General features: G+C 45.1%; 1 protein-coding gene across 3 annotated transcripts in view; it reads right to left on the bottom strand.

Moving 5' to 3' along the window:
* S1PR3 (sphingosine-1-phosphate receptor 3) overlaps positions 1-24,378 on the bottom strand; it is a 78,933-nt gene that overhangs the window by 12,655 nt on the left and 41,900 nt on the right. Inside the window, exon 1 of one of the 3 annotated variants that reach the window (XM_081213834.1) lies at positions 4,700-4,914. The exons of 1 other annotated variant lie outside the window; for it this stretch is intronic. The gene's annotated coding sequence lies outside the window, so the exon portion shown is untranslated. One more of the 3 variants, XM_081213836.1, reaches the window with a different exon arrangement.

Below are 24,378 nucleotides of genomic sequence, written 5' to 3'. Positions count from 1 at the left end.
CGCCCACCTGACCTCTGGCTCTCCAGTGCCGCTGCAGCGACTGGGCCCGGGCCTGCCCACCATTAAAATGGCAATGTCCATCAACTTTGGGGTCCCTGCCCCCTCAAATATTTTATTGGAGGGGGGCAGCAAAGGGGCCTGGGTCCCTAAGAGCTGGCTCTTATGTATGCAAGTAAGACTCCTTTCCTAGGGATGTGAACCCTCATCTATCCAAGCATCCTTCCCCATGGAGGAACCCTAGGCATGCACATCTAAGGTTGCCATATTTTGAAGAGCAAAACAAGAGGACACATTTGCCAACTTCTGCTTTTAACTATGGATCACTATGACGACTCTACCGATGAAAAAGAGGACACATAATAGCCCTCCCACTCCTCTCAAGCTGAGAACTGATCACCCACTGGTCAATGTTTGGTTGGCATCTTTTTCTTTATTTATCTGGACGACTCTGGGGTTGCAGCACTCATCTTGCTTTATTGGCCGAGGGAACCGGGGTACAGCTTCCGGGTCATGTGGCCAGCATGACTAAACCACTTCTGGCGAACCAGAGCAGCGCACGAAAATGCCGTTTACCTTCTCGCTGCAGCGGTACCTATTTACCTACTTTCCTTTGTGCTTTTGAACTGCTAGGTTGGCAGGAGCAAGGACCGAGCAACAGGAGCTCACCCCATCATGGGGATTTGAACCGCCAACCTTCTGATCAGGAAGCCCTAGGCTCTGTGGTTTAACCCACAGCACCACCTGTGTCCCTTTTTTGAAAAAGTAATAATCATAAATAAATAAGAATAAAAATGTGCATCCCACCACCGAGACCATTCCATTGTAACTATCCAACCTCCCAAAATTACAACACCTCTTGCAATAGTTTGACCCCTTTCCTTTTTAACAGTACAAATTCTACAAACACGCTCCATATCTCCTCAAAATAATTTCTCCTGCGTATTCCCCATCTTGCCTTAATGGCACATGTTAATTTATCATTAATAGCTATATCCCACACCTCTTTATACCATTCTTCCATTTTATATTCTGCTTGTCCCTTCCACTTCCTGGCTATAATAATTTGTGCAGCTGTCAATAAATTTGTGAGCAAGTCCTTCCTAGCCTGTGAACCTTCCACCCCATCGTAAATTGATAATAATGCTACCTCTGGACTTTCGGTCAGCTTTAACCCAGTGATTTCTGTTACCTCCTTAAATACCCTTTGGTTGGCATCTACTGGGTGAGGCTAGCCATTGTATTCTTGGAGGTGGCTTACACCTCTGATCCCACGAGTACTGGGGGACCCTGAAGTCCCCCTTTGTTTTATTTAATTAGTTCCCATGAGTAGGCATGATGGAGAAGGAACATGTGTGGGTTATGAACATAACAGGAAGCTGTGGTCCTGCAGATGTTGTTACACTGCAGCCTCATAAGCCCCAACCAGTATGGCTAGCATAGCCAGTGGTCAGGGATGATGGGAGGTGTAGGCAACAATTTGGAGGGCCACAGTCTCCCCACCCCTACCTGAACACAACATTCTCAGGGAACCCAACATTAGTGTGTGTGTATATATATATATATATATGTGTGTGTGTGTGTGTGTGTGTGTGTGTGTGTGTATAATTATTATTATTAAATTTTCTGTTTTACAATTTAAAGCACTAATTTATACATCCTTAAGCTATCAATGACTTCCCTTCTTCTCTTTCCATGGTTCATTTTACATATTATAAATCCCTGTATATTTTACAGAAACTATACCATTCAGTATCCCATTATTACATACATCATAACTTATTTACATTGCTGAATTTATCTTAATGCTGCCAGTGTTTTTAGCTGTACACAATTATTTCCCATATATTCAATAAACGTTTTCCAATCTACTCTAAACATATGTTCTTCTTGTTCTCTTATTCTATATGTTAGGTCTGCAAGTTGTGCATATTCTGTCAACTTAAGTAGACACTCATCTTTGGTTGGGACCTTGCTCGTTTTCCATTTTTGGGCCGCAGTAGTAGCATACATAGTCTTTTTTGACGCCTGGGAATCTCTCTCTGAATTATCCCCAACAAAAAGACTCTTTTTTTGGAAAGGTACCTTAAAACATTTTTTTCCGATTCATTATATATCATTTCCCAGTACTCTTTACACCACATATGAAAGAACGTTCCCTCAATCTTTTTGCATCTCCAAGAACCCAACATTACTTTTCAGAGGATCTCCAGAAAGCCATAAAATTACAGAAGGTTTGAGAGTTAAACCACACCAATCAATTCCTGTACTGGGATAATACTAGGATGAATGGGTGGGCAGTTGGGAACATGGAAACGTAGCTTGATACATTCAGCTTTCACACCACAGCTGGGTTTTATGACTGTGAATGTGTCTTGCATGCACTGGTAATTTGAATCAATATTGAGTGATTAGCAAGACTTGGTGAACCACTATACTTTGCAGGTTTTAGGGCCCAGCCAAAGGGAACCCCTACCAAAATGAAATTGGGGGAGGGAGATGGTTGAGTGCAGTGCTCCCTTTCCTCTACAACAATCATGTGAACTGCGGAGAAATTTAAAATGCAGGAGGCTACATAACAAACAGAAGGGCCCATCATGTCTGTAGCCTAAGTACTTTGGGGTGGTGTTTGGCACATTTGTGGACATTGGCAACAGAGAGCTCAGATCCTTTCATCAAGCTCTAGTTCCTGAGCCATAGCTAAAATAAGATAGAACACTAATTTGAAAGGACACCCCTTATTTAAGGAGACCGTCTCATACTCTAAAACACCACAATCCCATAACATGTAATGGGCAGCCTTTATTTCCATACTTTACACTCCCAGAGACCATAATGGGTGTTCTCAATTTCAGATGCCACAGTTCCACCACAAGCTCTTACTTTGGAAATCTTGGCTAGTCTGAACCTCTAGAAATTGCTTTATTCTTCTCCTCTGGTCCAGATTCCTCAATCCCAACTGTCTCTTATTATCAGGGCCATTTATTATTACTATTTTGTTAACACATAGAAGTACTCATGAATTGACCTTTCCCTGGTTGATTTACGTACCTTCCCGCAGGGAACACCCACAAGTCCCCTATTTTGCACATTAACCTGGAAGTGCAAAAGAGAGTCAAGCTTTGGGGCGCTTCCTGTAAAGTGCACAGTGGACAACCGGGGTGTGGTTGTTTTGTAGAATTATAGAATCACAGAACTGCAGAGTTTGAAGGGACCCAATGGGTCACTTAGTCCTATGATGCCGAAATCACAGCTAATCACAGTTTAAATCAGAGCTTTCCAAACTTTTCATGGTGGTGACACACTTTTCCTAGAAATGCATAATTTTGCAACACAGTAATTCAGTTTTACTAGCAAACCAGAGGTTAAACTAACCCCTTTCCAGCCCCGGGAGGAGCACGGGGAGCGGTCTTACGACACACCTACACACTGCAGGTGACACACTAATGTGTCACGACACACAGTTTGGAAAGCTCTGGTTTAAATGATCCCACAGTGTAAATGATCGATGAGAGCCTGTTCATCTCATGTTCTCTCTTCCTTGCTGCTATGTTTCCCCAGAAGCCGCCCCATGATCAGTTCACCCACATGTCTAATCCCCAAGCCATATGGTGAGGGCACTGATCTATGCCAACCCAAACCTCAGGATGGAGACCAGGGTTGTGTACACAAATGCATGTTGAGCCAGCAACATGTACAAAAAAGACCATCAAGAATAGCTAGGGGTGGCCACAGCCACCAAGTGGCACTCATATACCCTTTAGGAGTGAGTAATAATCATAGAATCATAGAGTTGAAAGGGACACGGGTCATCTAGTCAACGCTCCTTCAATGCAGGAATATTTTGCCCAACATGGGGCTACAATCCACAACCCTGAGATTTAGAGTCTCATGCTCTACCACACTCGGTGCTAGTTTTGCTTCTCGTTGTGGTTCGACATCCCAACACACAAAAGCTCTGGGCAAACCTCGTCGGGCAAGAACTTTGCAGGAAGCCAGTTCTTTCCCCACCCTTTTTAACAGCGCGATTCTTCAGCATCCCAAATAATTTGGAGATCCATCAGTCACCATCCCCTTTGCTTTCAGCGGCGAAGTCTTCCAAGACAAACAGCTTTGCAGCCAAAGAGACACACGCGCGCGCACATGCAACTCAACTTTTACGAGTCAAATGAACAAACTGAGCAGAAGCAGCAGAAAGCAGGTGAGGAAAAGTTTTAGATGAGGCCCCTGCTTTCTCTCCCTTTGTGGTTTCTTATTATAACTACAGTATCATCAACGCACCACCACCGCCAGTTAAGTCTCCCAGCAGTTGACGATGATTGGTGGGAATCCAGAGGCATCTCCTCTCCTCCGGGAAGCGCTGCAAACTTTTACAGACTCCTGAGGCAAAATGGTAATACAAACCATGCTGCGGGGAAAGGATGGTCAGTCCTTGTCACATCGCAGGAGCGCAATGCTGAGCTAACCATTCCCCCCCTCTAGATCCCTAGGACTCACGATCCCCCCCCCCCAATCCCGTTCCCCAACCGGTTCGCACTAATTCGGATGACAGAACACGGCACCCCAAGCGTCAGCCGAGAGTCCCCTGGCGTTCCATCACCAAGCGGGTCACACTAATTCGGATTAGAGACCGCTGCCGTGTAAACGGCACCCCAAACTTCGCGGAGTCTCCCGGCGTTCCATCGCGCGCGCCTCCGCTCACCTCGCTCCGACGCGGCTCCCTGCCAGGCGCGCCTCATCATGGGACGTTCGGAGCGCCTTATATACCCGGAGTCCGGCGCTCTTTCCGGCCGATCGTCCCCTTTCCCCCTTCCCGGCTGTCGGCCAGAGCGTGGATCCAATTGATCCCGCGGGCGCTGCGCTGTTGGAGAGCCCGCCGTCTCGTGCAAGCGCGGCCAACTTCCCCGGCAGCCTGCGAGGAGATGCTGAAGCTGCTGCTGCCGCCGCCGCCCGCCCCCTCCTCGGGCTCCTCCCTCGCGAGGTCGCCCCCGCTCCATGTCCTGTTTCACACACCCCATCCCGGCCCTTTCTGCTCCCTGCTGCGCTCCGTCTACATTCCTTCTCCGGCCAGCCTCCCCTCCTCCAACGCGCCTCCCAGGATCGCATCTCGCCCACCCTCTGCTCGCCTGTCTCACCCCCGTCGCTCCCGCTCGACTCTCTTGTTTCCCATCCGTGGCAATTCCAGAAGGCTGTCGGACTCGAGGCGCATGGACTGGGAAGGGAGCCCCCCTTGCATGTCAGCGGGGCTGGGTGAAAAAAGGAAAAGTTTCTACCTGCGAGGCTCTCCCAGCTCAGGCAGCAAACCCATGCACACTTAACCAGGGAATTATAGAACTTTAGGCACCAGAGAGTCATCTAGTCCAGCCCCTGCAGTGCAGGAATCTTTCATCCCAAGTGGGGCTTGAACCCACGACCTTCAGATTAAGAGTCTCATGCTCTGCCGACTGAGCAATCCTGGCTGGTTAATTCACTTGTCCAAGTCCCTTTTGGGGTTGGAGCTGGCAAGCACTAACCAGGAGAGGGGATTTCAATTGCTTTTTTTTAATGGAAAGAGGTAGTTGTTAGCATATAGGCTAGCATATTTAATTTTTAAGAACTTCAGATGATAATAATAAAATAATAATAATAACAACAACAACAACAACAACAACAACAATAATTATTATTATTATTATTATTATTATTATTATTATTATTATTATTATTATTATTATTATTATTATTTTATACTCTGGCTGGGTTTCCCCAGCCACTCTGGGCGGCTTCCAACAGAAGCTTTCGTGTGCATGCACACTTCTTCAGATACACTGAAACAGAAGTTGCCAGATCCTTCTATATAGTGAGAAGGTGGGGAGGGGTGTTACTCAGAATGGTGGTGGGAATGGGAGATAGGCAGATAGCTGAGAGAGCCTCTTGATGACTCTTAACGACTGTAATAGGTCTTACAGGAAAAGGCAAGGGGTAGGAAGGTGAGAAATGGTTTAGTTATGTATTAAACATTAAAAGCTTCCCTAAACAGGGCTGCCTTCAGATGTCTTCTAAAGGTCTGGTAGTTTTTCTCTTTGACATCCAGTGGGAGGGCGTTCCACAGGGCAGGTGCCATTACTGAGAAGGCCCTCTGCCTGGTTCCCTGTAACTTGGCTTCTCGCAGTGAGGGAACCACCAGAAGGCCCTCAGCGCTGGACCTCAGTGTCTGGACAGAATGATGGCGGTGGAGATGCTCCTTTTAAAGTAGCTTTAAGTGTATGCATATCATGAATTGTGCATATGTTGATCTAGTTTCTCCTAGGGTTGGCAACATAACTATTTTGAGCAGGTTCTATTGGCAACGCAGTGTTCTACCACATCCTGCTGGGGCTACAAATGCCAGAGGATGTTGTGGTTTCTTCTATGTCCATTCTTGGAAAGATGGAGTCTATTATTATTAGAGACTATTGGTTGCTGTTAATCCTTAAGTAGACATCCACTTTGGATCAAGTCAATAGCCCATCTACCTGTAGTTAAGCATCCAGGATCAACTCCCACCCGGAAACCAATGTCCCCACTGCGGAAGGACGTGTGGATCCAGAATTAGCCTCCACTGTCACGGACTCACTGTTAGGACTGTGTTTATGGAAGACCATCTTACCCGGCTATGAGTGATCTCTAAAGAAGAAGATTCAAAAGCATCGCTGCCTCCATCTGTGGATGCAGATCTTAGCCTTTGTGGTTAGTAGCTTTCGGTAGCCTTTTCCTCCATGAATTTGTCAAATTCATAGTTTGTGGAAGATAGTAGATAGTTGCATGAAGAAGATGTGAACAGGTAAAATGGCCAAGGCAAGATGCATGACAGGGCAAAGAATCTTGGGGTTCATCCACACTTTCGCTTGAGCTGCATTTTGATCACATTCTGTACCAGCAAATTCCCCCAGGCCCAAGAGCTTTCTATTTTGCTCTCTGGCTGTGCCTTGCAAAAGTCCAATCTTGCGCCCTTGAACTGAAGTGCAGCAAAGCAAAATCCCTTGCATCTGATAGGATCTGATTCGACAGGTAGTGCCAGGTTTTTGCAAGGCAAAAGAGAAGCTCTCTCAGAGAAGCTCTCGGACATCGGGTGGGGGAATGGTAACTGGTACGCAGCACGATCAAAATATGGGTCAAACAAATGTGCCCGTAATTTCACAGATATGCTCCTCTGAACTACCCAGGAATGAGACCAGGAACAGGTCGCAGGGGCTAACTTGATAAAGGCATGGACCATTAGGAACAACAACAACAACTTATTGATACCCCCATCTGGCTGGGTTTCCCCAGCCACTCTGGGTGGCTCCCATCATCATCATCAAGTGACGAAACATCAAAAATCAAACATTAAAAACTTCCCTAAACAGGGCTTCCTTCAGATGTCTTCTAAAAGTCAGATAGTTGTTTATCTCCTTGACATATGATAGGAGGGCGTTCCACAGGACTGGCACCACTACCAAGAAGGCCCTCTGCCTGGTTCCCCATAACCTCGCTTCTCGTGGTGAGGGAACTGCCAGAAGGCCCTCGGAGCTGGACTTCTGTTCTAGGCTGAACAATGGGGGTGGAGACACTCCTTCAGGTATACTGGGCCGAGGTCATTTAGGGCTTTAAAGGTCAGCACCAACACTTTGAATTGTGCTCAGAAATGTACTGGGAGCCAATGTAGGTCTTTCAGGACTGGTATTATATGGTCCCAGTGGCTACTGCCAGTCACCAGTCTGGCAGCCCCTTCTGGATTAGTTTCTAGTTTCTAACTAGACCACTTTGGCGAGACAGTCTGTGGGCAGGTAGGGTCTCAGCCTGTGTACCAGGTGGAGCTGGTAAACAGCTGTCCTGGACCGAGAATTGACCTGTGCCTTCATGGACAGCTGTGAGTCCAAAATGATTCCCAGGCTGCGCACCTGGTCCTTCAGGGGCACAGAAAAGGAATTGAAAATAAAACTGCTGGTATCATAACGTCACTATGAAATTCTATGGTGCCACCACATCTGGAGTACTGTGTAGAGATCTGCTCACCCATCCCCGAAAAGGGGAGCTGTAGAGCTGAGAAAGGTTCGAAAAGGGAGCAATCGGAAAGATCAAGGTTTGGAGCATCTCTTCTATAAGGAAAAGTAGCCACAATCAGAGGCTTTTTAGTTTAGAGGAAAGTAAAGTAAAAGGAGACCGGATAGGGATGTATAAAATTATGCATGGTGGAATTGCTTCTTCACACAGCAGATAGTGTGACATGATGGAATCTGCTCCCATAGGAGACAGTGATGTCCATCAACTTGGCTGGCTTTAAAAGAGGATTAGACAAATTCAGGGAGAAGGTTTCAAGTAGCCTTCTTGAGTACCAGTTTCTGGGACCGCACAACCAGGGAAAGTGCTATTGTGCTCCTGTTCTGCTTTTGGCCTTCCCATGGGTATTTGGCTGACCATGGTGAGATCCTGATGCTGGACATTTGGCCTGAAGAAGCAGGAATCTTCTGATGCTCATAAACTGCATTGAACTTGAGTAAAGTATTAGGATTGTGTGGCACCTCTGTCTAATGGAAAAGCAACATTGGCTTAGTATGTCACAGAAGCATGCAAACTGGCCTCATAGCAGGTCTGGCGATTTGTTCATATACTGTAGCTCAGTATTGCCTATCTTGACTGCTAGATAATAGAGTCTCAGGCCCAGAGGGTCTCTCCCAGCCCCTGATACCTTCTTCCTTTTTAAACTGAAAGTGCCAGAAACTGAACCTGGAACTTCGCCTTCCAACTTCTCCTCTCATTATTCCCGCATCCTCATTTTGTAGAGTCCAATCCAGGCTTCCTCAACCTCGTCCCTCCAGATGTTTTGAGTCTACAATTCTCATCATCCCTGACCACTGGTCCTGCTAGCTAGGGATCATGGGAGTTGTAGGCCAAAGACATCTGGAGGGCCGAGGTTGAAGAAGCCTGGTCCAAGCCAACCCCCTGCAATGCAGAATATGCATTGATCCTGCAACCCGGGCATTATTAGCACCATGCTTCTTCCCCTCTTCCATTCCTCCCACCTCTTGCCTTTTGGGTCCCTGTAAACCTTTGCTTAAATCGGTCCAGCTGCTGCTGTTAAAACGGTGTGAATCTGGTTTGATTCAGCCAGCGTTGATCATCTTTATATTGTTTTAAGCTGGTGGTTAAAAAGCATGGACCACATCTCCTCTGACCATCAGCTATGCTGAATGGGGCTAATGGAAGCTGGAGTTTAGTCATCCCTGAACTAAAGGAACCCATTTAAATGTTTTTGATTTTTTAAAAATCAGAAATAGCTACAATAGATTTTTCAAAACACACACACACAAACAAACAAACACACACACACACATGCCAGAACAAAAAGTTTGTCCAATTCTTGGCACTTTTCTGCTGCCTCCATTGAGTTTAGCATCGCTCCTTGCAGTTACTGAAATATCTCAAGGGGCCAATAGGGGCAGCACAAACACCATGTGCGAAGCTGCTATTTTAGCCTGTTGTTGTTGTTGAAACAGTAGCCTCAGAGCAAAGCCAATGCACTGCTAGTCTCTGACTTTTACTCCACAGTAGACCCTTGCCAGAGGCCAAGCTGACCGTGTTAGGGACGCTGAATTCTGGGAAGGCTGCGCAGATTTCGGGCACACTGACAGCACGGCTGAAAAGATCCACTGTGAGACCAGTTCCAGCAGAATGCATCACTGCATCAGAGGCTGCAAAGTGTGTGAATTTGTCTAAAGGGCTCCTTTGGGGGGAATGTTACTGCGTGGACACGCTGGGCCATTGTACGGCACAAATGATGTTTCAACCCATTAATCACGCCCATTCATTTTCCTGCTAAGTCACCACTTCGGGATCTCTCATCTCAAATAAAATGCTCTTTTTCCCATCACCTTTCAAAAAGGAATTTTGTTCTGGTTGTCTCCTCGTCTCCACAGGAAGTAACAGAAGAGGGGGTGGAACTGCAAGACGTAATGGTATTCGTGAGTACAGAGCACCTTTCTACGCACGTAATGTAAAGAAGCATAGAGGCGTGCAGGAAACTGTGGTCCTGACCATCTCCACTATGGTTGCTATACAAGTTCAACCAGCATGCATAGAGGAGGAACTGTGCTAGCTAGCTAGCTGTTTGTTTGTTTCTTTGCCTGTTTGTTTGTTTGGCTGAGCAATTTATATACTGCTTAACTACAATATTCTGTAAGCGGCTTTCAAGATACAGTCCCAATAGTAAAAACTAGTTAAATCTCTAAAATCAGGGACGCAGACTTATAAAAAATATTGGGGGGGGGGGCCGGGAAAGCTCATGAATAATAAATAAGCTCATGAATATGCAGATAAAGTGGCGCCGCCTTCTCGTGAGCGAATAGGGGAGAGCGTGCTGCGCCTATTAATCAGCTCCGAAGGAAATTGGGTGGAGCTTTTGCTCGGGAGGGAGGGCAGGAGGCATGCAGCCCGACCCTGTGCATTTTGGGCTGGGGGAGGGGCGGCGATGGCGCTCTGCTGGAGGGGCGCTGGAGATTATTGGGGGGGCGGAGCCCCCCCAAACGAATTTTTGAGGGGGCTCTGGCCCCCTCAAGCCCCATGGAGTCGGCGCCTATGTCTAAAATCGCTTCAGTTTAATTGCGTTGGACTTGACTAGATGGTCAAGCAGCTAATTCCCACAGAACTGCAAGGTCCCTTCCTTCTGCAAGGTTATTCCTTAGTATGTCCTTCCACATATATTTTCCATTTTGCAATGTCCTCTCCAGAAGCCCACCCAAGCAGCAGATTAATGGGAAGCTGCAGAAGAGCTCCGGCAACTCACCTTTTAAAAAGCTTGCTTTTTCTTTAGGGTGTTTTGGAATACCGCGTGGCTCCATCTAGCAGCATGGTGTTATATTAAGTAACCTAGCTAATTGTAGGGTCCCAGAGAAATTCTGTTAGTTCAGATAAGAGCCTTGGGGGCTCACAAAAACCCACCTCAAAAGAGAGAGTGTTCAAGCCCCCAAATTATTCTCCATTCTCTTTTCTTCCTCTTTCTCCACCAGGATACTTAATATGATTGCAACTTTAACGGAAGCAGGGTTCAGAGCCTTGGGCAAATAAATCTAGGGTTGTGCACAGGGTTTTTTTTTCCAACTGGAACTCACCGGAAATCAATTCTGGCGTCTCTCAGCCATTGCTATTATAAGAGAACAAGGGAGAAGTTCATGGTGAACTCAGGCACCTCTTTTTCTAGAAAAATAGCACTGGTTGTGCACCAGATGAAGAAGAAGAAGAAGAAGAAGAAGAAGAAGAAGAAGAAGAAGAAGGGGAGGAGGAGTAGTAGTTTGGATTTGATATCCCGCTTTATCATTACCTGAAGGAGTCTCAAAGCGGCTAACAGTCTCCTTAACCTTCCTCCTCCACAATAAACACTCTGTGAGGTGAGTGAGGCTGAGAGACTTCAGAGATGTATGACTAGCCCAAGGTCACCCAGCAGCTGCATGTGGAGGAGCGGAGACGCGAACCTGGTTCACCAGATTACGAGTCCACCGCTCTTAACCACTATATCACACTGGCTCTGAACAGAATTGAGCTGATTCAGGTGGAATCAGGCTTCAGCCGCGTTGGATTAAGACAGCCCAGGGTCACACGGGTGCGGTGGGATGGTGGGTGGGGGAGAAGAAGGAGAGGCAGTTTGCAATAGGACTTTCAAATAGTCCCACACTGTGCTTTGGCTGGACACACTTGTTCCCAGCAGGAAATCCCAGATCAGGCCCCAAATCAGATCAGGGAAGGGGGAGTCCTAAACTTCTTCCAAAGTTACCACTGAGACCATAAAACCAGTCTTGGAAGACATACATTGGCTCCCAGTATGTTTCCGAGCACAATTCAAAGTGTTGATGCTGACCTTTAAAGCCCTAAATGGCATTGGTCCAGTATACCTGAAGGAGCATCTCCACCCCCATTGTTCAGCCCAGACACTGAGGTCCAGCACCGAGGGCCTTCTGGTGGTTCCCTCGCTGCGAGAAGCCAAGTTACAGGGAACCAGGCAGAGGGCCTTCTCTGTAGTGGTACCAGCTCTGTGGAACGCTCTCCCACCAGATGTCAAAGAGAAAAACAACTACCAGACTTTAGATGACATCTGAAGGCAGCCCTGTTTAGGGAAGCTTTTAATGTTTAATGGGTTATTGTATTTTAATATTCTGTTGGAAGCAACCCAGGGTGGTTGGGGAAACCCAGCCAGATGGGCGGGGTATAAATAATAAATTATTATTATTATTATTATTATTATTATTATTATTATTATTATTATTATTAAACACATACACAAATCCTCTTCAGCCTTGCTTTGTAAGTTCACTATTTGTTCTGATCATACCACCACATCCATTGACCACTTACATATTGAGCTGCTTTGGTGTGCATCAAAGGGCAGAGCCTGTCAGAAATCTAAGGTCACAGGTATGAATCCAGTGGGGAAATATTACAGTTCCCTTGTGACATCTTCCATGTATTTGGTGCCTGTGTCGTTCCTTTTAATAGGCTCCTAAAAGCTCTTAGGGGCCATTTTGATAGGAAGGGAGATACAAAAGCCAATCGATCAGTGAGTGAGTACAAAATGTTACATTGGAAGTGGACGATTGTTGGAAATGGGACTTGCTGAGGAAGTATAGTCAAAGGATAGAGCAATTAAAATCAAATGACAAGTATCTGGATGGGATAGGAAAATGCAATGGAGACAACAGGAATAAGAATAGAGAATTGGCACTGGAATCGAGAGAGCTGGGATACTGTTGGAACATTGCCTGTCCTAAATGAAGTGGTTTGTGGTAACCATTTTCCAGCTCCTTGAATTAAGCTACCATTGTGGGTTCCAGAAAGCAGCACACACTGAGGTTTCTCCAAGGCCCAATTTGCTAGTGCTTAACTTTGCCTTTTATCTTAAGTCAGTTGTCTGCCTAGTTGGGTTTTGATAGTTTGGTTAAAGAATAAAAGGATGCCTAGATCCAGGTTTGGGGCAAGTACTCTTGAGAACCCCAGCAGAGATTTTTAAATCAGAAAACATGCAGCAAAGCAAAGCCTGGAAATATAGACCGCTAGACCTTTAAAATATCCCCTTCTGCATTTCTTCCAAAGTTACCCACTTCTGTTAGCCTAGAAAGAGACCACACGTTTAGTAAGTTTTAAATGGCTTACTCAACAAACTCTTCAAAGGTCAGATTCACGTGCTTTTCTATACAGCAGCAAGAAAAGACAGGCAGATAACTTAGTTTCAAAAATTGCAAATGTTTCCAGAATGTGTGCAGAGGAAGGCAACCAAATCATCAAGGGTCTGGAAACTAAGCCTTAGGAGGAACACTCGAAGGAGTTGAGTGTGTTTAGCCTGGAAAAGAGGAGACTGAGAGGAGATATGATTGTTGTTTAGTCGTTTACTCATGTCTGACTCTTCGCAACCCCATGGAACAGAGCACGCCAGGCCCTCCTGTCTTCCACTGCCTCCTGCAGTTTGGTCAGACTCATGTTTGTAGCTTCAAGAACACTGTCCAACCATCTCATCCTCTGTCATCCCCTTCTCCTTCTGCCCTCCATCTTTCCCAACATCAGGGTCTTTTCCAGGGAGTCTTCTCTTCTCATGAGGTGGCCAAAGTATTGGAGCCTCAGCTTCACGATCTGTCCTTCCAGTGAGCACTCAGGGCTGATTTCCTTAAGAATGGATAGGTTTGTTCTTCTTGCAGTCCATGGGACTCTCAAGAGTCTCCTCCAGCACTATAATTCAAAAGCATCAATTCTTCGGCGATCAGCCTTCGATATGATATGATTTGATAGCCATCTTCAAATATCTTTTTTGGGGGAATATTTTTATTAGGAATTTCAACATAACAGTTCATCAAAAACACATCTTCCTCATTTTTTCTCCCCATTTCCCCTCCCCCCTCCCCAAGAAAGAAAAACCCACCCTCTCGCCCACCCACCCCCGGACTTCCCTCAGCTCCTCTCTCTGTTTTTTCAGCACATGTTATTCTCTGCATGTTATAAAATTGTAAAGATCCTTAATTTATTTATCTATATGTTACCAATAAAAAGTTTGTGAGTGTTTATTCAAAACCTGCCAAGGAGTCCAATTCATTTTGTTGTTTCTTTAAGTACTTTGTAAAAGGTTCCCATTCTTCTTTAAAGTCACAGTTGTCCTTATCACCTACTTTATGTGTCAACTTCGCCAATTCCACATAGTCCATCAGTTTCTCTTGCCACAGTTCTTTGGTTGGGATTTCTTCATTCTTCCATCCTTGTGCTATTAAGACTCTTGCCGCCGTTGTCGCATACATAAAGATGTTTTTCAATTTCCTTGGCAGGTCTTTCCCTACAATCCCTAACAAAAATGCTTCAGGCTTTTTTGCAAATGTTAATTGGAGCCCCATCTTCAAATATCTTAAGGGCTATCAAAGGGAAGAGGGGGCTGCTTGTTTTCTCCTGATCTGGATGGTAGAACTTGAACCAATGGTTTAAAGTTACAAGAAATGAGATTCCAACTACCGTAAGCCTTCAGAAAACTTTCTGACAGTAAGAGCTGTTTGGAGCACCCATCATCTCACGTTTGTAGTGTTGTGCCCATAGCACCACCGTGCTCCAACTCACTTCCAGCTATATTTTGGATAGGATATTGACTGTGGAAAGGCATTCTGCCTCTATTTCAGTGATCCTTGACAGTGACTTACCAATCCTACCATTCCTGGTGATGGAACATTTGTCTGATTCTTATTAGTTTGTGACTCCATGCACATATTACATGTCTTCTGTTTATGAATTTTGATACAGTATAGTGTTATAAAAATATTGTCCGTATATGATTAGCTGACATATTGTTTGTGTTTGTTCAGAGTAATAGCTGTTCGGCAGTGGAACTGACTCCCACAAGAGGTGGTGGATTCTCCTTCCTTTTTTTTAAAAAAAATGATATTTATTGAAAAAAGTTTTTTAAAAAAAAAATTACAAAGAAAAAAGACAAAAACAGAAAACAGAACAGAAAACCATCATTTTCAAATTCTCCACTTTCATTACCTTCTTTCCATGACCTCCTCCTCCTTCCATCTCTTGTATCTTGATTAATAATTGTCACAGCAAATCCTTTCCATAATTCATAATATTCTGTCATTACATTACCTTACTCTATTTTCATCTTATCTTATAAAAAACCTTAAAACTTAAGACTTAAATCTTATTTTTACCAGCTTCTCATAACCATTACCTTTTTACCTAATTCTTTAAACATTTTTACAAGAGCCAAGTAATTTCATTTCAACATTTTTCCAATGTTCATAAAACATTTCTAATGATAAAAAAGAGAATAAAAACAATCCAATCTTCTTCCAGCGTCCCCTCCCCCCGGTCCCGGGATTGTCAGTCCTTTTTATCCCATTGGTCTGGCACATTAACCTGGTGATCTTATATCCGAGGCTTTCAGATCTCTTCCATGTCCCTTCCGCAGCTCTTCTTCATATTTTCCTTTCACTCGTGGGAACTCCAGCTTGGTAGTGTTTTTGACCCTTTTCAACAAATCAGCCCCTTTCCCATAGTCCAGACTAGACTCCATGTGGTATTTTAAGACATGTTTCAAATTCCCTCCAAAATTGGAAGTCCCAACAGCTCCAAACCTCTGACGGCCCATTGCCAGACTTGGAAAGTCCAAACATCCCTGCATAGGGGGGTCAGTCCAACCCCCCATTTCCAAATCAATCCAAACTTTGTCTTTCCAAATCTGGTTTTTTCCAAGTTCATTTGTCAAATCCAAAGGCTGATTTTCCTGCTGGGCCAAAAGTCCCTCCATCTCTGGCGCCCAAGATTCTGCAACATCCTCTTCTATCATCTGCTCTGTCAGGACACACTCCTGTTTAAGTTCCTGGGTGGGCTCCATATAATTTCCCACTACCTGTTCAAATGTTCTGGCCGAATTAGTCATCAAATCCGTCTTCTGACTTAACTGATCCAATAGGGCATTTATTTTACAGAAAGCACCCAACAGTGCTTCTGAAAACATTGTCCTGCAAGGTCACAAGTCCTTTCCCACGGTTGTAATCTGGCAGCTGCAAGCTCCCTAGAATTGGTTACAGTTTCACAGTCCCCCTCTAGGGGGAAACCTCTGGTTGTTCTTTCTTTTAAGAACAATAGCAACAAAGTTTCTTTTTTTAAAGATATTTTGTCAATATTTGTTCCTTTAAAATGTGAAAGGAAACAGTGGAATCACAATGTTACTCTTCTTTTAACTATCTGTCAAAAACATTTGTCTCTGGTCAATGAGCTTCAAAACGTCAATTCTGACACCCCGCTCCAGAGTCAGGACGGTGGAAAGTTACTTTACTTTAAACTCACTTCTGCAGGTTTAAACAGTCCAAAAAAGATCCCCCTTCTTCTCCTGCTACCGAAGGGGGGGTTCAACGCTTTTAGATGATGAAAACCAATCCTTTAAAAGTAATTTTCTAAGCTCTAGTTTACGTTGTCTTTGCTTTCTTCTGACTACAAGGAAACGGAAGGCTGACTTCCTGTTTAGACCTTCCCGTTTCAGTACCAAATTAAGGTAAATTTTTAAGTCCAATTCCTTTCTAATCGCCAGTTCTTATTTGAAGTCCAATTGTTCAATGTTTGAGTACTCACGGGTGATTACTTTAGATGCCAAATTTTCCCTGGAAAAAGGCAGCGCTCTCTGGCAACGGCTGTGCGGCTTCGCTCCACAGAAATAGCAGTTGACTCACAGCACCGCGCCACTTCCCCCTCTTCGCTTCGGAGCCCGTTAGTGGGTTCCTTTGCGGATTGGGGGGGCGCTAAAGGTGCCTGCCGAGTCCCACGGTCACAGGCTTCATCCACCTGTTATTTCTGAAAGGGTCCCCGCTTCGCCGTAGCGGAAAAGACCCGTTTTGCGCGGAGCTGGTCCCTCCTGTTCAGAGGGAGTCCGCCATTGCTGATGGTGCCACCCCGGAAGTCGATTCTCCTTCCTTTTTAAGCAGATGTTGGATGGCCATCTATCATAGATGCTTTAGTTGACATCCCTGCATTGCAGGGGGTTGGACTAGATGGCCCTTGGGTCCATTCCAACTCTAAGACTCTGTGATTCTAAATTATTTGTATAGAAATACAAACATCCTTCCTGGTCGGGTTTCACATGGTGGGAGGAAAAAGAGTACAAAGAGTTTAGTAACCCTTCCTCCCAAGGTGTGACCTAGCTAAGCCTAGCAGGACAGCTTACTCTATGGCCTTAACCCCTGCATGCATTAATTAGAGTCAAGCATGCTGCGGTTTATTTTTATGTCAGCAGATTGTAGACCTTGGAATTTAAAAGAAACGTTTCTCCGTATCAGAGCAGCCAGGCCAATGGCAGTTACTTTAACTTGCAACTCTCAGTGAACTCATTGAGTACAACATCTGCACTAATACATTATCTTCAATAATGTATTGCATGTGCTCCCATAGAGTTTCAGCATTCTACCCCTTCATTTCCATAACACCACCACCACCACCACCACCACCACCACAATAATAATTTTATTATTCATATGCCACCCATCTGACTGGGTTGCCCCAGTCATTCTGGGCAGCTCCCAACAAAATATTAAAAACACTGATGCGTCCCCATCAGTGAGGAGGCTCCACTTTTAGGGGAGGTGTCAGGAGTCTAGGTTCCTCGCTAAATAACACAGTAAGTGTAGGTAATTAAAAAGGAGGATTTACTGCAAAAACAAACAGATAGCTCCAGACGGCTCTAACAAAGCCTCTGGTGTCATTACTCAAGATGACCCTTCTGAAGACTCCTTCCAGCGATGACAGCAGATATCGAACTTACGACCCTTACGTCTCTTGTTTTCCTTCCTATCTAACAGCCCTCCTATTCACCGACTCTACAGACTTAGTGAATCAGCTCCCACCTCTTCCTTTTCTGAGAGGCTGTCTCTGAGACTGTTCATGCCTTTTTGTGCTTCCTGTGAGCTTTGACTGTGTTCCCGTCTGCTCTCAGCTACTGCCTTATCAGCCAGTCCGTCAAGATCAGGAAGAGCCGAAGTCTGCAGCTGCCGGCTCTCCTCTGCCTGACTAACATCTAAGCCTCTCTGGTCCTGGCTGCTTTCTGCAGTTGGCTGCAAACCTTCGCTGGGAGCTGGCTCATTCCTGACAGGAGGCAGCTGAGAGCAAGCCTAGTGCTGAGCTGACCCCAACTGTGCCTCCATTTCCAGGGACATGGAGATGCCAGAGTCCAGTATAAACATGCCTCACAGGGCCATCCCACTCAAAGGAAGGCATGTCTACTTGCCCAGTCTTGGGACACCAGCTGCTTGCCATGCAAGGAACTGTTTCTGCCCCACTCTTCAAAAGCAAGCTGCAGAGACATGCCACTTGTTGGGTCAACCTCTTAGCTCATGCTTAGCCATGCATTTAACTTCTCATGTATTTGCTGATTCCTTCAACCCGCAACTTGCCTGATGTACTGATCTGATCTAATAATGCAAGCCTTTAGCAGAACTGGATTAAATTAAGGGCTGTAATTCAATATAGTGCTAAGGTGAACGTTCCATCAGCACAAGGATTTGTTTCTTGCACAATGTAATGTTCTACCTCTCTCCTCTACCTTTGTACCCCCTATATCTGTTCTGGGGGTTCACCGGACCCTTTGGGGCAGATTTGGGGGGGGGCACCCATGGTGGGAGGAGAGGGTGGGAAAATCCTCTTGTTCCAGCACTAATCCTTGTGGTAGTGAGAAAATTTAGTTGAATGTCACCTTAAGTCCCTATATGTATTTTGGTGCAATAAAGGTAAAGGGTAAAGGGATCCCTGACCATCAGGTCCAGTCGTGACTGACTCTGGGGTTGCGGCGCTCATCTCGCTTTATTAGCCGAGGGAGCCGGCGTACAGCTCCAGGGTCATGTGGCCAGCATGACTAAGCCGCTTCTGGCGAACCAGAGCAGTGCGCGGAAATGCTGTTTACCTTCCCGCTGGAGTGGTACCTATTTATCTACTTGCACTTTGACGTGCTTTCGAACTGCTAGGTTGGCAGGAGCAGGGACCGAGCAACGGGAGCTCACCGTCCTAGGCTCTGTGGTTTAACCCACAGCACCACCCACGTCCCTTTGGTGCAATTACAAACCTCTGATTCAGAGTTTGTTTCTTGTTTCTCCACCAAGAAGTAACTGTTTTTCTTCTTCAAGAAAACATACCTTTTGTCCTAATTAAACTTTAATGGAGACACAGAGATCTAAACAGAGACTATTATTTGTGGCACTGCATCTCTTTACGTGCATTTATTTTTGATTCAGATTTGTCAAGGCCAGTGGCTAGTACAATAAAGTTATTTGGTTTGGTTTGGTCCTAATTAGAATCTGGAAGCAATTCACTGAAACCAAGCAAAAATCCCCCCTCCCGGAAGAAACTGCAACCCATCTTTATTTAGGGAAAGGATGGCAACGACCCTCAGGGAAAATGCTATTTATCACATAGTCAATCACTGCAAAAATGTAATATGCTCACAAGACCTTAGCCAGAGAGTCTTAAATTCCTTTATGAGCAATATAAATAAAGTAAGCTTATTTCATGAACGTTTAGTCAAACTTTTGAACCTGCCATATCAGTTAGAACCCTACAACAACATAAGGGTGATGTGGTGTGTCTTAAAATAGAATATGTTTCAACCAATTTCTTTGCAGCGTTTGAGTGTATTTTTAAAAATAAAAATAAAAAATAAAAATTGCTAGCCCTGAAGAAAAGGAAATGATGCTGTTTCTTAAGAGCTGCTGTTTAATGTGGCTTCATTCCAGGTATATCCATTTAGCAGCTGTTTAGAGATAAATGAGCCTGAGAAGAATTTTAGATGAATGCTTCTCTGCAGGAACTCACCATAATCGCTTCACATTTCCCTTGGAAACAAAATCAGGCAAATGGACTTCACCTAATCAATCTCATGTGTTCAGGGACTTTAATGCATTTTTAAATGGGGAAAAAAACCCCTTCTCTGATCCAGTTCTCCACCTTTCAAACAATATGGAACTTGAGCATGTGAAATGATTATGGGAATGTATGTGTGGAGAATGTTAAGTATAGTTTGTTTGCTTTCCCAGATGCTTTCCTTTCTACCTGGTTCACGGTACCCTCTGTGGGATTGATCGGAGGCAAAACCTTCAGGTTACTGTGGCAGACAGCTGTAATCATTTCTTCCTTGCTTGCAATCAGATGTGACAGTGTGCAGAAATTGAGAGATGTGGAATACCCAAACCCTTGGAATTTGAGAAGAACATTTTGACTGCATTCATTGCTGAATGTAGTGTGCAGCCGTACCTTGGAAGTAGAACAGGTTTTTGAAAATGTTTGAAAACCAAAGCACAGCTTCCGATTGGCTGGAGAAAGTTCCTCCAGCCAATCAGAAGCCACGGAAGCCCCATCGGATGTTCAGCTTCCAAAAATAGTTTGCAAACCAGAAAAATCACTTCTGGGTTTGCGGTGTTCAGGAGCCAAAATGTTCGAGAACTAGGCTGTTCGAAAACCAAGGTACGACTGTACTGGGAAATCATGAACAGAGGACCAGAAAGATTAGTTTGATTCTGCTTGCCACTTGTTGGATCAAGTCTTTAGGACCTGGGTTCTTAGAAACCTGGGTTCTGGGACCATATGCCCTTTGGAAAAAATTCAGGTTTTCCCCTCCCCACATAAAGCAGTTTCTCCCAACCTGGTAACCTTCAGATATGCTGGACCACAACAGCTCATTCAAAAGTTGCTTCCAGATTTCAGCACTTTATGGAAGAGAAATGGAAGCTTTAAAATTACATTACAGTCATACCTTGGTTTTCGAACAGTTTAGTTCCCGGACGTTTTGGCTCCTGAACGCTGCAAACCCGGAAGTGAGTATTCCGGTTTGTGAACTGCTTTTGGAAGCCTAACATCTGGCGGGGCTTCCAATTGGCTGCAGGAGTTTCCTGCAGCCATTCGGAAGCCGCGCTTTGGTTTCCAAACGTTTTGGAAGTTGAACTGATTTCCAGAACGGATTCCGTTCGACTTCCAAGGTATCACCGTACAGTCATACCTCGAGTTAAATGCGCTTCAGGTTGAGCGCGTTCGAGTTGTGCTCCACAGCAACCCGGAAGTAACGGAATGCGTTACTTCCGGGTTTCGCCACTTGCGCAGACACTCAAAATGATGTCGCGCGCATGCGCGGAAGCGGCAAAATGCGACCCGCGCACACGCAGACGCGCCGTCACATCTTGCATTCTGTTCGGGATACGAACGGGGCTCTGGAACGGATCCCATTCACATCCCGAGGTACCACTGTACAGTGGTACCTCGGGTTACATACGCTCCAGGTTACATATGCTTCAGGTTACAGACTCCGCTAACCCAGAAATATTACCTTGGGTTAAGAATTTTGCTTCAGGATGAGAACAGAAATCGTGCTCCGGCGGCACAGCAGCAGCAGTGGGAGGCCCCATTAGCTAAAGTGGTGCTTCGGGTTAAAAGCAGTTTCAGGTTAAGAACAGACCTCCAGAACGAATTAAGTACTTAACCCGAGGTACCACTGTATAAATACTATTGCTAGAAGTTTGTCCAGGCCTTTGAAAATAATGAAAATAAACATGAACAAAAATGAAAATAAACATGAACAATAAACCCTAAAGTTCACTTCGGGATAGGCAGAAAGAAGGACGGGAAATGGAAGTCTTGTTGGGCCCACAGAGCTCCAGAAAATGGACAGCTGGATAAAGCCCGAGTCTAAACGTCTGGGAAAGATAGGCGCAGCTGCTGCACAGAACCAATTCGAGTGAAAAAGACAGCTTTACCCTTTAGTCTGCTTTTTTGTTTGGACTGAACAATAGGAAGGACACAGAATGTTCTCTATCTACAGATATATTTTTTTGCTCTCCCCCGCACCTACCCGAAAAGCTGTTAAATATCTATTGTGTCCCAAGAACATTATAATATTTTTTTAAAAAAAAAAACACCCATGGGCACTTCCTGAGAGCATGTCCATTGCTATTTAAAGGTTTATTGAAATTATGTGCTAAAGATACTTTATTCACAGCATGAAAACATTGCTTTCATTAGCTCTCAGAGTGGATAGTATTGCCTCAAACAAGTATAAAAATCTAGGTGTTTTTTCTATGGTATAATGCATATGGTACATATTCCCCCCCCCCCAGTGTAAGTCACTTGGAGACCTTTGGATAACAAGCAGATGATGCTTAATAAATAGAAATAAATAGAAATAATAACAGCTCTCTCTTTTCTGTGAACTGCTTTGAGCACAATATATTTTTGGGAAATACAGTGTGTGTGTGTGTGTGTGTGTGTGTGTGTGTGTGTGTGTGTGTGTGTTGATAAACCATTAAGCAAAATAAGCATATTGGTAAGGGGGACATATAAAACAAAATATATATATATATATATTATTTATACAAATATAGAAAAATAAACATCATTTTCCATCTTATTGCATGTTTTGTTTCATTTCAGAAAAATAATATTGTGTTTATTATTGCTGTTTGTATTTTGAATTACTGTATTTTCCCGTGTATAAGACTATGTTTTTCCCCTCAGAAATCATGCTAAAAGTTGGGGTCATCTTATACATGTGTAGTGCATAGGGTGGATGTTTGATTGGTTGATGTCGCGGCTGTCGGCGGCTATAGTGCATGTTATTGGTTGCTGTGTCAATGGGTGGTGTTGACTGGGTGATGCTGCAGTAATTGGGCAGGCAATTGGCAGCTTCTGTCAGCGAGGGGACAGACGGGAGGAGGATTTTGCGACGCGTGTGAGCGGTTTTCATCATTCCCCCCTAAAGAAAGCTCAGCAACCCTTGGTAATCCCCCTCCCCCCAAAAGCTCAACAACTCTGCTCAATTCTCTCCCCAAAAATCTCAACAACTTTGTGCCATCTCCCCCCATTTTCTTAAATTCCAGTCTCCAAAAATTGGGGGCATCTTATACATGGGGGTGTCTTATAGACGGGAAAGTACGGTAGATATATATAAAAGGTAAAGGTAAAGGGACCCCTGACCATTAGGTCCAGTCGTGACCGACTCTGGGGTTGCTGTGCTCATCTTGCTTTATTGGCCGAGGGAGCCAGCTTCCGCGTCATGTGGCCAGCATGACTAAGCCGCTTCTGGCGAACCAGAGCAGTGCACGGAAACGCTGTTTACCTTCCCGCTGGAGCGGTACCTATTTATCTAGTTGCACTTTGACGTGCTTTCAAACTGCTAGGTTGGCAGGAGCAGGGACTGAGCAATGGGAGCTCACCCCGTCGCGGGGATTCGAACTGCCGACCTTCTGATCGGCAAGCCCTAGGCTATGTGGTTTAACCCACAGCGCCACCCGCGTTAATCCAACCCTGTGTGTGTGTGTGTGTGTGTGTGTGCATGTGCGCACTCTCTCACACACACAGCCTGAAGTTTCTTAACATTCTCTGAACAGTGTGTCCTCCTTCATGGAGAGCACGTGTTGCGGTGGGGGTCTAGCAGAACACCCCCTTTTGGTTGCTGGGCAGGATTGTCTAGATGGCCATGACTGTGACTGGGCTATTCTGGGTTGTTAGGGAGATTTTGATGTTACCAAATTTCTGGATAGCCCGAACGTTATATATTCCTCACACACAATGTTGAGTTTCCTCTTTTCATTACGCACATTGGATCGCCCGCCCACCCTCCCTAATTTAGGGCTGTTGTGTTTGACCTTGCTATGCCTGTCATGGGGTCGTCTGCTTTGGGTCAGGGGCCCGGTAGGAATTTTGTCCATCTGGCAGATTGGCTGGTGCCATTTGGTTTTTGCCTACTGTGTAGCAAATCGTCACAACTTGTAAGGTTGCGGTTAGGCATTGGTTAAAAAATTGCTTGGTGGAGGGGTATGGATTGGCTGTGGCTGCCCCTCCAATGCTGCTGCTGCAAGGGAATCCCGTTAAAGGAATCCAGGGGCTCGCCATGCTTTTGTCCGAATCCCTGGCAAGGGGCTAGGGCCACGCAAGAGCCCCTGGGAGCATCTGAGGAGAGGTGAGGGCATGGTTCCCAGCTCCATCTTTCTCCCCAAAATGTTTTCCCTTACTAACTTTCGCAGGGTGGCGAAAGTCAGTTCTGTCCCTGGGCAGGGACAGATAGTCGTAACCAATGCCTAAGCAACCACTCACATTATGTATTTTAATAAAGTTGTGGCCAAAATTATGCCAAAAACCTTAAACAGAAATTCTGTGTGAATTGTGAATTATTTGGGGGGTGGCTTGGGGACCTCAACATGCAAATGTTACCATCCTGCTTTCCCCAGTTCAGTTGCTACCAAAAGATAGGTTAATTCTGCCATTATGCAATGGATGCTGGAAAGCAGCCTTCCCTGAGAAGGTAGGTTTGAGCGCCTGGCCTGGGAAACATGACATTGCCCTTGGCTCTTTCTGACACAGGCCTGTCCCATGAGATGGTCTTGTTCTTGAAAA

The sequence above is a fragment of the Podarcis bocagei genome (genome assembly GCF_964188305.1).
Source record: "Podarcis bocagei genome assembly, chromosome: 11".
In the NCBI taxonomy this organism is placed as follows: Eukaryota; Metazoa; Chordata; class Lepidosauria; order Squamata; family Lacertidae; genus Podarcis; species Podarcis bocagei.
This window is presented reverse-complemented; position numbering and strand designations above follow the sequence as displayed.